Genomic DNA, 12,313 nt, shown 5'->3' on the forward strand with positions numbered 1-12,313 from the left:
ACACTTCTACGCTCAACACGTACATGTCATTGTTTAGTCATGGCCGCCTAATATTCTCTGCTCCAACCACTTAAATTTGTCTTCCAGCTTATTTTTTTCTTTTTCCACCTCTTTGAGTTTCTCCTTCAACTCCGCAACTTCTCGTTTGGATTGTCGCTCTCTTTCCCACTACTTCAAACACAAACAATGAAGATATTGCAACTTTTCTTTGTAGTATTCCTACTGACATGGTTCATCAATCCATGCCTAAAAATTGCAAACAGGTTCATCGGGAACCCTATACAACTTGTTCACACACGCCCAGTAGCGGCGTCTAGCTTCACCATCATCCTAACAGTCTTGCATCATGCATTTTTTGTCGCACTCGCACCTTGGCACATAAAGGGGTTCAGACATTTATTAAAGCTTAAAGAAACACCTTACTTTTATGGAAAAATTTGCTATTAGTTATTGTTAAGCGTAGAAAATAACTAGAATGCACCCGTTATTTATAGACAAGACAACACACAAAACGTAGTATTGTACCGCGCTATACATATTCACTTTTTCTGAAACAAAATAACTTTTTCGCACTCGGTCATCTTTTCAGACTGACAAGACAACACACAAAATGTAGTATTGTACCGCGCTATACATATTCAATTTTTCTGAAATAAAATAGCTTTTGCGCTGTCGGTTCAGCTTTTTAGACCGACAAGATAACACACAAAATGTAGTATTATACCACGCTATACATATTTAATTTTCCAGAAATGAAACAACAATGTGTTGATTTATCCTTTATTATCTTTTATTTTCATGTATGTTGCTTTAGTTATGGTTGTTGTGCTTTTATCTATTCGAATATTATATTATGAAATTTCAATTTTCAGATTGGTCTTCTTTACTAACACCAATAAGTTGAATGTTGGAACTACCATATCATCATCCCAATTCAAAAGGTCATGTTAAAAAATAAGATGTAACAAGATAGTGGGAACATAATTTTATTTGATAGATATTGCAACATAAGCAAGTACAGGAACTTATTACAAAAAATATTACGAAAACAAACACTAGTTGTATCCTTGATAGTTTGGTACATTCGACAAACCTGCACTAGGAGCTGGATTACCACCGCCACCCACACCAGCTGAAGGACATTTACGATGGTCGTGTCCTGTTTGCGAGCATATGCCACATTTACGCGCATAAACGGTATTACCAACATCCATTTGGTTCCGTATACACGTTCTCTTTTACACTTGCAGCTTGCGCAAATAGTCCTTGTTACACAATATTTTAAATGGTTCCGACGGCCAATAATGCTCAGCACCCAATGGCTGCAATTGCCCACTACATGTGTTTACGTATGCAGCAATACTGTATTAGCTATCAACATAGTTGGTTGCCCCTAAACCAACTTGTTGAAAGCACTTCATGGCATGTGCACACGGCATGTGGTATATGGTCCATTTCTCACATGAACACAACCTGTTAGCTTTATTCACGACTTGTAAATTATTCCTCCGGTGTCCGTGAATAGTGGTGCAAACTTCAAATACACCCCGGTTTTGATCATACTATAAAAATGAATATTAATGTGCTCGCCTCCTGTATTTCTCAAATCTTCTCATTGGTATTGGCATAAAGTGAACACTCATGTCCATCAATTCCGATGCAGCTCTACGCCTTTCAACAAACCTCTTTGCAACTTGTTTGAATGTCATCCAGACCATGGCAGTGATAGGCAATCCACGTGCAGACTTCAATAAGTCGTTGAATGACTCCGACACGTTTGTAGTCAGGGCTCCCCATCGTCTGCCACCATCAGCATGCAATGTCCACTTGTGAAGCTCATGTCCCATCAGCCAAGTATAGGCTCGTGGATCTAACTGTCGGATCGCTTCCATGCGCCTCGTGAATTTGCACTGTTGGTGCTCAGTTGTAGCCATCCACATTAAATCATGCAAGGCCTTGTCGTGATATTTTTTCTGAAAATTGGCCTTCAGGTGCCTCACACAGTAACAGTGGTATGCATAGAGTTCCTGCCATTCAGGCAAATGTCGTACAAAACTTAAAACACCACCACGCTTATCAGATATTAGACAAATATCTGAACGCTGTTTGACAACGTGCTGTTTCAAGTGGTTCAAAAAAAGCAACCACGTCTCTTTACTTTCATTGGAACAAATGGCAAAAGCTAGTAGAAATATTTGTCCATTGGCAACTACTGCATTGGCGATCAAAAGCTTAGTATCATACTTTCTATAGACATGAGTACTGTCTATGGAAATTACCGGACGGCAATGTACAAAACCATCAATTACTGGTTTAAATGACCAGAACACATAGTGAAAATATATTCTGGTCTTTCCGGACTCCACTCATGCCTCCATTCAACAACAGTTCCGGGGTTAAAGTGTTTCAGTGCGGCCATGTACCTGGGCAGAGATGAAAATGACTTATCCCAGTCACCATAAATAATTTCAAAAGCACGTTTGCGCCTGAGATATGCCTTTCTTTTGGTTATAGTACACCATATTCCTGGTGGATGGCTGTAATACACTCATTGATATTGAACCTAATGGACACTTCCAAGTATGAAATCAAGACAAGAGAAATCAAGTCTACATCCAAGTTGAAGTGATTCTCATTGAATGTGTCCATTTCATATATGTGGGTGCTAATGTATTTACCCACTTTTCACAAACCTGATTCCTTATTGCTCGCACGCAACATCCAGTTACAACCCATGAAGTATCTACGGCATATGACCTTGTATACCTCCGAAGTTGACTCCCTTACCGTCATCTCACGACACTCTCTTACGTTGTAAATTTTTACAGCCCTGATTAGGTGAGCTTTATCGGGAAAATACATGTCATTTGCCAGCACCGCTGGTCTAGACTCATCCCATATTGCTGACCGAAATTCGTCAGCATCCCTTGTGGGGGCATCCACATCCGGCATACTTGGCAAATTATCAAAGCAGGGAATATTTTGCTCATAAAACGACACATGGTACTCGTACACTCTTGGTCTAACGGGAGGTGGAGAAGCATGCTCCCTCGTCAGCTCAGGTTCGACATTCATTTCCTCCTCATCATCACCCTCATCAGGGAAGGGTGTGTCATCTCTAGACTCATCGGCATTATTGTCATAATCACTATCATCTTCCTGACTCTGCATATTTGCCAAATCACGAGTCAATACGTCGTCTACGGGAAACTATGTGACGTCAGGAACATCAAGTTGCTCGTTTTCACTGCACAAAAAGAACAAAATGATAAGCTATTCAAATTGATAAATACTTTACATATACCTATATCACTTCACTAATAAGTCGTACTGTGTTGACATTCCATGATGGACATTTTCTTGTTGGTGATGACTCCCGGATAGACCACCGTGATCCAACACGCCAGAACTATGCATATTCCAACTAGGAGCGGGGTCATAACTTGTAAAATTCATATCCGGACGGTACCCCCTGTGAAAAATATGAGTGTTAATACAAATACAATTCAACATAAAATAAACATCGCTAAAGCGTAGAAAAATTAAAGTTTACCAGTCGTCTTGTGGATTATGTAAAGTCGAAAAATTATTTCCTCGCTGCTCATTCGCCGGTGGTGATAAATTTAAATCAAGGCAAACTCTTTCATCAGGAATCTGTCCGGCAAAAACTGCTTCAGAATAACCACCCGATGACTGGGGATTATCCCTGCTTTTCGCAATCTCATTATTGCCAATGTCTTCAGCATTGACGTACATTTCCAACAATTTTGTTACAATAAATTCCCTGTATTCATCCGAAATCCGCAAAAAATCTCTAAAAGTTTTATCATCTTCGATGTTAAACTCAGAATAATAAGCAAACCCCTGCGGAGTCACAGAATACGGAAATCTACGGTTACTTTAAGGTTCACTGAACGTTTCTTCACACTCATTTTTTTACGTAACAACGATATCAATTTATCGTACTCCATTTAAGCGGCAATTTAACATGACACTGTGGAGATGAGCTATACCTCACAGGGTTATTCTCCATTACAACCTCACCCTCCCTCTCCCCAATATAATGAAACCCTTATTTTTGGCTCTTCAGACATTATAAAAAATGCTTGATAACAAGAAGAAAAGTTTGAATATTTTTTGAATGGATTTTCATAAAATCCTAACGCCTTTAAATAAGACAATACCAAGCCCGAGGGGGGGTTGAATTTTTTGATGTATAGTGCGGTATTACACCGCGCTATACCCATTTAAATTAATGGTATGTCAGTTAACTGCAGGAGAGTTATTGGTGGGCCCACAAGCATGTATAGCACGGTATTATACCGTACTATATATATTTGAATTACAGTTACGTCAGTTAAACGCAGGAAACTAATTACTGGGCTCAGAAATAGGTATAGCGCGTTATAATACTGCGCTATATATAACGCGGTATTATACAGCTCTATATATAACACGGTATTATACCGCGCTATACTTTAACGGTAGAAACACCATTAAACTATAGCGCGGTATAATATCGCATTATAGGTAGAAAAGTATCTTTTTTTTACACAGTAGAAAGGTATTTTGAGTCCAAAATATTGGCATTTAGGTTTTGAACTCTCAAGTAAACACCCGAGTATAGCAGGCCATATGCGTGAGTTACATTTGCCAATGACATGTCAAATGGACCAATCAAAAATTGACACCTGTAATTTTTCCATAAGAATTTAACACATGTAATTAATAAAAAATATATTTTTAAAAAAAAAACTTCTTTTCCTAAACCAGCGCTCCTCCCTTTCCCCTCCCACCCTCCCCTATCCCCTCTCTTTCATTTTCTTCAGCCCGTCCCTTCTACTCAAATCCACCAGGTTATCCCAGAATAATGCATACAACGAAAAAATAATAGACCAAACCCAAAAAATTGATAATTAAGAACCAATTCCCACCAATAATCTGTCCAATTGGAGTTATGTAAATGTTTTAACATCAATTTAAGAAGCAACCAGCAAGTGGGTTTCTTCCAAATAACTAATCATAGAATTCCTTGATTTCCTCATTTATCTATCAAATGAAGTGGCAATTCGGCGGCGGAGAAATTGATAGCGCCAATTTCGCCGGCGACGGTGAGCTGATGAAGATGATGAAGCAAGTTATAGAGTCCGGGGAAGAGAAGAAGCTATCGATTAAGATTGAAGCGGCTATTTGATGATGGAGAAACCAACTGCTCAACCTCCGCCGGAGATGGGGACTTGAAGATGAAGATGAAGATGGAGAAGGTTATAAAGCTGAGGCGGAAACTGAGGCGGTGTTGTTGGATGAGAATCTACCCATGTTATCTTCCTGTTTGCGCAAACGGTTTTCTTCTCTGAAACTTATGGAATACTGTTTGGATCCTGTTTTGGAACGGGTTCTTTGTCTAATGTCCTGAATTTGAAAAATTCTTTCCAATTGAAAGGAAGGTCACCAAAATGGAGGGGTATATCAGAAGGAAGATGGAGAAGATAAAGTGAAAATTAGAGTTCCGATTTGGGCTTAAATTAGAGACTTCATTAAGGTATATTACTGTTATTAAAGTTTGGAATGGATAGGCGATGTGTGTCTCGGTGAGTGTATTACACGCAAGATGAGCTGACTGGGTCGGGTGGTCGGGTGTTTGTCTGATCGTTGAGAACAATTTAAAGTGACCGTTTATGTATTTCGCCTTCTTTAAATACTCAACAAAGCTAGCAACGTATCGTGAAGCTTCTGATCTCCAAAATTGACAGTAGCTTTTTTTGCTCACTGCCTTGGCTATATCATTTCTAGTAAATGAACCATCTTCTTCATTTCTCCCCACTTCAATTCCCGAGCCTTTTTCTATTAGACTTGCATTAAACCCTTGATCATACACAAATGCCAAAATAACAAGTACATGACCATGCTGCTGAATTTCTGTAACAGAACCCCACCTTCCTTGAACTAGTGTACTGTCGTTCCTATAGCATATACGAAACTATATTACCAAATATGTTCATAGTTTGCATATTACCCTTCATGCTAATAGTATTTCTACATAATATATACAATGCATTAAATAAAGAATCATTATAGTTGTAGGATTCCTTATTTAGGCGCGCTAAAAAAGGGGAATTAAATATTATCCAGATCTTCCAACGCAAATCACGCACAGTAATCACTATCGTCGACTTCGTTACAAAATTTTCGTACTCTGTTTTTTGCGCTAAACTCTATTTCAATATTTTCTCTGATTTCACAAATCAAAATCGACAAAATCGTCTACAATTCTTCTGAAACAAAAGCAATTATGGCAAAAATACAAAGCAAAGGAAAAGAGAGCAGCAATTCCACCATTGACAGCCAATAAAAAGCTTTGAAGCTTTGAATTCAAATTTGGGTTTTCAAAAATCATTATTTGTTTGGATTGGGTGTTGTTGAAAATAATTGGGAATATGGTTTGAAAGTTTATATCTCAATTTTGAGGGGTTTTGGTGAAGATTAGACTTGGTTTTGACTGAATTTTAGATTGAAACTCGAAGAAGAAGAAGAAGAAGAAGAAGAAGAAGAAGAAGAAGAAGAAGAAGAAGAAGAAGAAGAAGAAGACATGACATACATTATATTGCAGAAATTGTAGATAAATTGTAGACAGTTGTTTATTTATTTTTCTTTTATTCATTTACCTATTGTATGAAAGTTGAACAACATTGTATAAAAATTATATTTAAGTGGATGATTTAGTACTGTTTTGGACAAAAATATGTATCAAAAATGTGAAACATATATTTCAGGGGAAGCATGTCGAGTCCAAATATGTACCCAGTTTGTAGATATTTTGTAGATAAATTGTAGATTATTTATATTCTGATTGTAGATGCTTTATTTTCTGTTTTCACAAATAAAAACGACTAAAATTTCTACAAATCTTCTGAAAAACGCAATTATGTCAAAAATCTCAACGCTACAATTGAATGGGAATTGAGATATTAAAATTCAATGTACCCAGTTTGTAGATATTTTGTAGATAAATTGTAGATTATTTGTATTCTGATTATAGATGCTTTGTTTTTTGTTTTCACAAATCAAAAACGACTAAAACTTCTACAAATCTTCTGCAAAAAATGCAATTATGTTGAAAATCCCAATTATGCTACAATTGAATGGGAATTGGGATACTAAATTCAATATACCTAGTTTCTAGATATTTTGTAGAGAAATTGTAGATTATTTGTATTCTGATTGTAGATATTTTGTTTTCTGTTTTCACAAATCAAAAACGATTAAAACTTCTACAAATCTTCTGCGAAAAACACAATTATGTCAAAAATCCCGATTATGCTACAATTCTGTGATTCTCCTATATGCTCTTGTTACTCCGTATGAAACTGCTATGCTAAATATGGAATCCAAAAAAACATGATGAAGGGATAGATCTTCCTAAAAAATTTTGTAGATAATTTATAGAAACATTGAAATTCTGTATTTCCATATTAATTTTTCAAATGATATGTAGTTTTGTTGTATATTAAATGTAGAAAACAAGCCATTGTGAGTCTTATTTGACTCATTCCTCACATTCAGCCTATTCTACAAATTCACGCCTCTTTAAATACAATATAACCAACTTTCTTGAATTTAAAGGTATAACAATATGTATAACTTAAAAAACATCTTCTCCTCTGCACAAGTTAGCTCCAAACAGACGAAGTAGAATAACAAGCTACCATCAAAACTTTTAACACAAAAACACAAAGCTCAAAAATAAATAAACAACAGTCTACAATTTATCTACAATTTCTGCAATATAATGTATGTCATGTCTTCTTCTTCTTCGAGTTTCAATCTGAAATTCAGCCAAAACCAAGTCTAATCTTCACTAAAACCCCTCAAAATTGAGATATAAACTCCAAATCATATTCCCAATTATTTACAACAACACCTAATCCAAACAAATAATGATTTTTGAAAACCCAAATTAGAATCCAAAAGTTTTTTAATGGCTATTAATGGTGGAATTGCTGCTCTCTTTTTCTTTCCTCTTATATTACTGAAATTTAGGATTGCGAGATAGATAGAGACGTAGAGAGAATTCTCAATTCTTTGCAATTACATCCAATCCAAACAAACAATGTCTTTTGAAAACCTAAATTCGAATTCAAAGTCTTGGCTATGGAAGAAATAATGGGATTTTGATACAGAAATCGTGGGTGTGGAGGGAAACATGGGTGAAGGTGTGGGAATTGGAGAGAGAAACGTGGGGCGAGTGGTATTAGAAGGAATATACGATACCATTAAATTAGGAGTGTAATTAATACCCTTAAAAACCACTAATAGTATATAATTGGTAATTAGGTATACTAAATGTAATTATATTAAACCTTAAACATTCAGGGTAATATAGTTTCTTATATGGCATAGGAATGTAAAAATTCCATACAAGTATGTGCCAGAATTTCCATCTGTGGGGCCCATCCAATGTGCCCCACCCCTTTCTCCCCTGTCCTCGGCCCAAATCTAGCAGGCAGTGGATCCACTTCATCTGAAATCCAACCGGGCTTCTGTAGTATCCATATGAATGGTAACCTAGAGAGTTCAAGCCCACAAGCTATTTCATCTATTAGGTCTTTATTCTGGGCAAGTGCACATATAGTCATTCTCAAGGATGCTATTTAGAGATTAGTCGGTACTTATTTTGTCCTAAAATTTTGAACTAAATATCTTAAACTTGAAGGCATTTCAGGATATTTTTTTTTTCTGAAAAACTGAAATTCAGGACACACTGGCTAATTTCTAAATAGTAGCGCTTTAGAGTGGCTACCTGATGTCATTTCCACGTTTACTCTCGGCTCCAAACCCAAAGAATAAACTGACCCGGGCTTTTGTTGATCCAGCCACTTGAATATATTCTTTGTTGATGGTGGTAATGTTTAATTTCAAGTTGTGGTAGTAATCCAACTGGAATTGCAGGCTTCAAGTTTTGATATTTCTAGGAGTAGATATGAATAAGACATGATCTCCACCGACTTCAGCTAAGGCTATGGAGAGATTGAAAAATGGAATAAGGTGACCAAATACAAACCATGGTAGCACTACTACTACATGAACATCATCCTTTATCAATTTCGTTCTATTTTAGCTAAATTCGTACATATACTCTCTCAATGACACTATTTGTATGAAGCCAGGTGAAAGCCAAGAGGCTGATAACTGTTATATTAGCTGGCCAATCTTCCTTAGAAGCTTGGAGTTGGATCATGCATTAAATAGTGAGGAAATACCAAAGAAACGACGCAACTTCCCATGGTTCTTATTTGCCAGTATTAGTAGCAAAATAGATTGCCTTACTTGCACATTCAATCAGTTGATTTTAAATTAATCAAAGTTTTGTTTGGGAGATTCAAACCGCAATCAGATTTTCTTATAAATATAAAACCGCAATCAGATACATAGATGAATGAACCGGCTTGCCAGTTGCCAGCAAATAAGGGGGAACAAAAACCGTCTCTATCCCTCTTTTTTAATCTCCTCCACTTGACAAACGGTTCATGAAGTGCCCTTGAAAACAAGACTTTAGATTGATGTGATGAGAAAACAAGTTAGTTGTAGCATTTAAGTGTACTAGTTTTAGGATACGCGTGTATGCTATATCAACTAGTATGAAACTATAAAACATCACATAAAATATTATTTAACTATACATAACATGATGTGCTATTATTAAGTGTCATGTTGAAGGTATCTTTAGATTTGATATTGAATTAAACCTCTATATGTATGAAAAACTATCGATTTAAACGAGTCAATGTAACAATATGCCATTATATGCCAATGACCTATGTCAAAGTCGGGAGAAGAAAGAAAAAAAGAGAGTGGGATTGGCAAGTCTTGGTTCCTTCACCTGTATATTTTGTTACTACTACTTGGTTTGAATATCCCAAACAACTAGTGATTGAATCTGCAGGCAACGCAACCTTTTTTATTCATGCATGGGAACTAGGTTAATTTCTTGGTATTCCCACACTCTTGAACGCAATATCATCCAAACTTCTAAGGAAAATATGCTATTTATACATGTATATAAGAGTTGTATCCTCTTTCATTCACACAAATAGTGAAATTAAGAGAGCTAATATCTAGCAAAAAAATATGTCTAAGAGTGATGGTCATGTAGTAATGCTACCATGGTCTGCATTTGGTCACCTTATTCCATTTTTCAATCTCTCCTTATCTTTAGCCAAAGTAGGAGGAATTCATATCTCATTCATATCAACTCCCAGAAATATCAAAAGACTCCCTAAAGTTCCTCCAAACTTAACACACCTTGTAAAACTAGTGGAATTTCCAATGCCAACTCTTGATGACAAGAGTCTTTTGCCTGAAGATGCTGAAGCTACTTCTGATCTTCCTAGTTATTTAGAACAACTCCAGTACTTGAAAGCAGCTTATGATCTTCTCCAAGAACCAATCCAAAAGTTCATTGCAGATAAAAAAACAGATTGGATTATTGTCGATTTCGCCCAATATTGGATAGTTGAGTTTGCTGAAACTCACGATATACCTTTAATTTACTTTAGTATTTTTCCTGCTGCTGCAGTAGGTTTCTCAATTGCTGCATCAGTTACAGATAAGTCAGTGCTTGAAAGTTTTACCTCACCAGCGTCTGAGATGCTGCATATTCCATCGTCGACTTTGTGTTACCGAAGGTATGAAGCATTAGAGATTATGTCTTCATGTTTTGAAGAAGACGCCTCAGGGGTGTCATATGCTCAATCGTGGAGCCGATATAATTTTTGCATGTCAAGCCATGGCTATACGAGGTTGCCAAGAATTTGATGGTGAGTATTTGGATGCAGTACATAAAGTCATAGACAAGCCTGCTATTCCTGTTGGATTATTACCACCCGCTGAAACATCAAGAAACTGTAGCTTCAATTACGAAGATGATGATCAATCAATATCATGGCAGGAAATGTTCAAATGGCTCGATCAACAGAAACCCATGTCAGTTTTATTCGTTGGGTTTGGAAGCGAAATGGAACCGAGTAAAGACCAAGTGCATGAAATAGCATATGGGCTTGAGCTCTCTGGGCTACCATTCATATGGATACTACAGAAGAGTAGTTGGATGATTAATTCAGATCCTTTGCCTACAATCTAAATCATGGAGGCTGGGATTCTGTTGCAGAAAGTCTGCAACATGGTCATGTTCTTGTTCTTCAGCCATTAATGTATGATCAAGGCCTAAATGCAAGAATGCTAGTAGAAAAAGGACTCGGTGTTGAAGTGGAGAGAAATGAAGAAGATGGTTCATTTACTAGAAATGATATATCTAACGCATTGACATACGCCATGATTTCTACAGAAAGTGAAGAGCTTAGGGAAAGAACAACAAAAGCTACTGCTATTTTTGGAGATCGGAAGTTGCATGATTCTTACATTGCTAACTTTGTTGAGTATCTGAAAACTGATTGGAAAAATCATTAGTCTTTGGTACTGTAGGCAATTAAATCATGTTTGGTCTGTTTCTTTTTCAACTTCCCATGTAATGTAACTTTTTATTGATATTAATAAATAAACATAGCAGAGCAATTGATGGGGTACAAAATTACTTGTTTCCTCTCACTTATTATGTTTACTACCCCTCCGTTTCAAAAATATTGGCATAGTTCAGAGTAAGATGGTCCTTCACTTAACTTTGACAGTAAATTTGGACATAGATTCTTCAAGTTTTTGAGAATAAAATTTTTATTTTCAGAAACTACATAAAGAGTATTATAAGTCATAATAATTCATAATTTAAAATATTTATAATATTTAAGAAAACTATGGTCAAAGAACAACCTTGTAAAGTTTCCAAATAGTAATAGTGCCAATTTTTTTTGAAACGGAGTGAGAACTACACTATAAGGTTAGTACTCGATCAGTTATTAGAAAGTATGTTTCCTTTAAGTATAGTAATAACTTTACCAAGGAAAAGAATATCCAAATATTGTTATAGATGAGCCCACAAGATTGAAATAAGGGGTTATTTTTCAACAATAGTTGAATTTATTGGGACCCTTGCTAACTACTGCCTAACTGAAACGACTAAAAACAAACCACTTTTGACTTTTTTCCCCTAATTTTGCGACTTCGAATTTCGAAATGCTAAATTTATGCTTAGCTTCCACAGCCATCTAACTTTTCCAACAACATGAAAAATGTAATCGATATACACCTAACATGGTGGAAAATTATATATCTTGCTTTTATAGTTTCTTGTGTCATGTCATGATTCATCATATTGAAGTTGAAATGTTTCTAATAGAGTCTATATCCTACGTAAGTGTTG

The 12,313-nt window shown here is 36.1% G+C and overlaps 1 pseudogene; it reads left to right on the forward strand.

Moving 5' to 3' along the window:
• Positions 1–9,835: 9,835 nt before the first annotated feature.
• LOC107808839 (putative UDP-rhamnose:rhamnosyltransferase 1) lies at positions 9,836–12,217 on the forward strand (annotated as a pseudogene).
• Positions 12,218–12,313: the final 96 nt, after the last annotated feature.

This window comes from Nicotiana tabacum, chromosome 7 (assembly GCF_000715075.1).
Source record: "Nicotiana tabacum cultivar K326 chromosome 7, ASM71507v2, whole genome shotgun sequence".
Lineage (NCBI taxonomy): Eukaryota > Viridiplantae > Streptophyta > Magnoliopsida > Solanales > Solanaceae > Nicotiana > Nicotiana tabacum.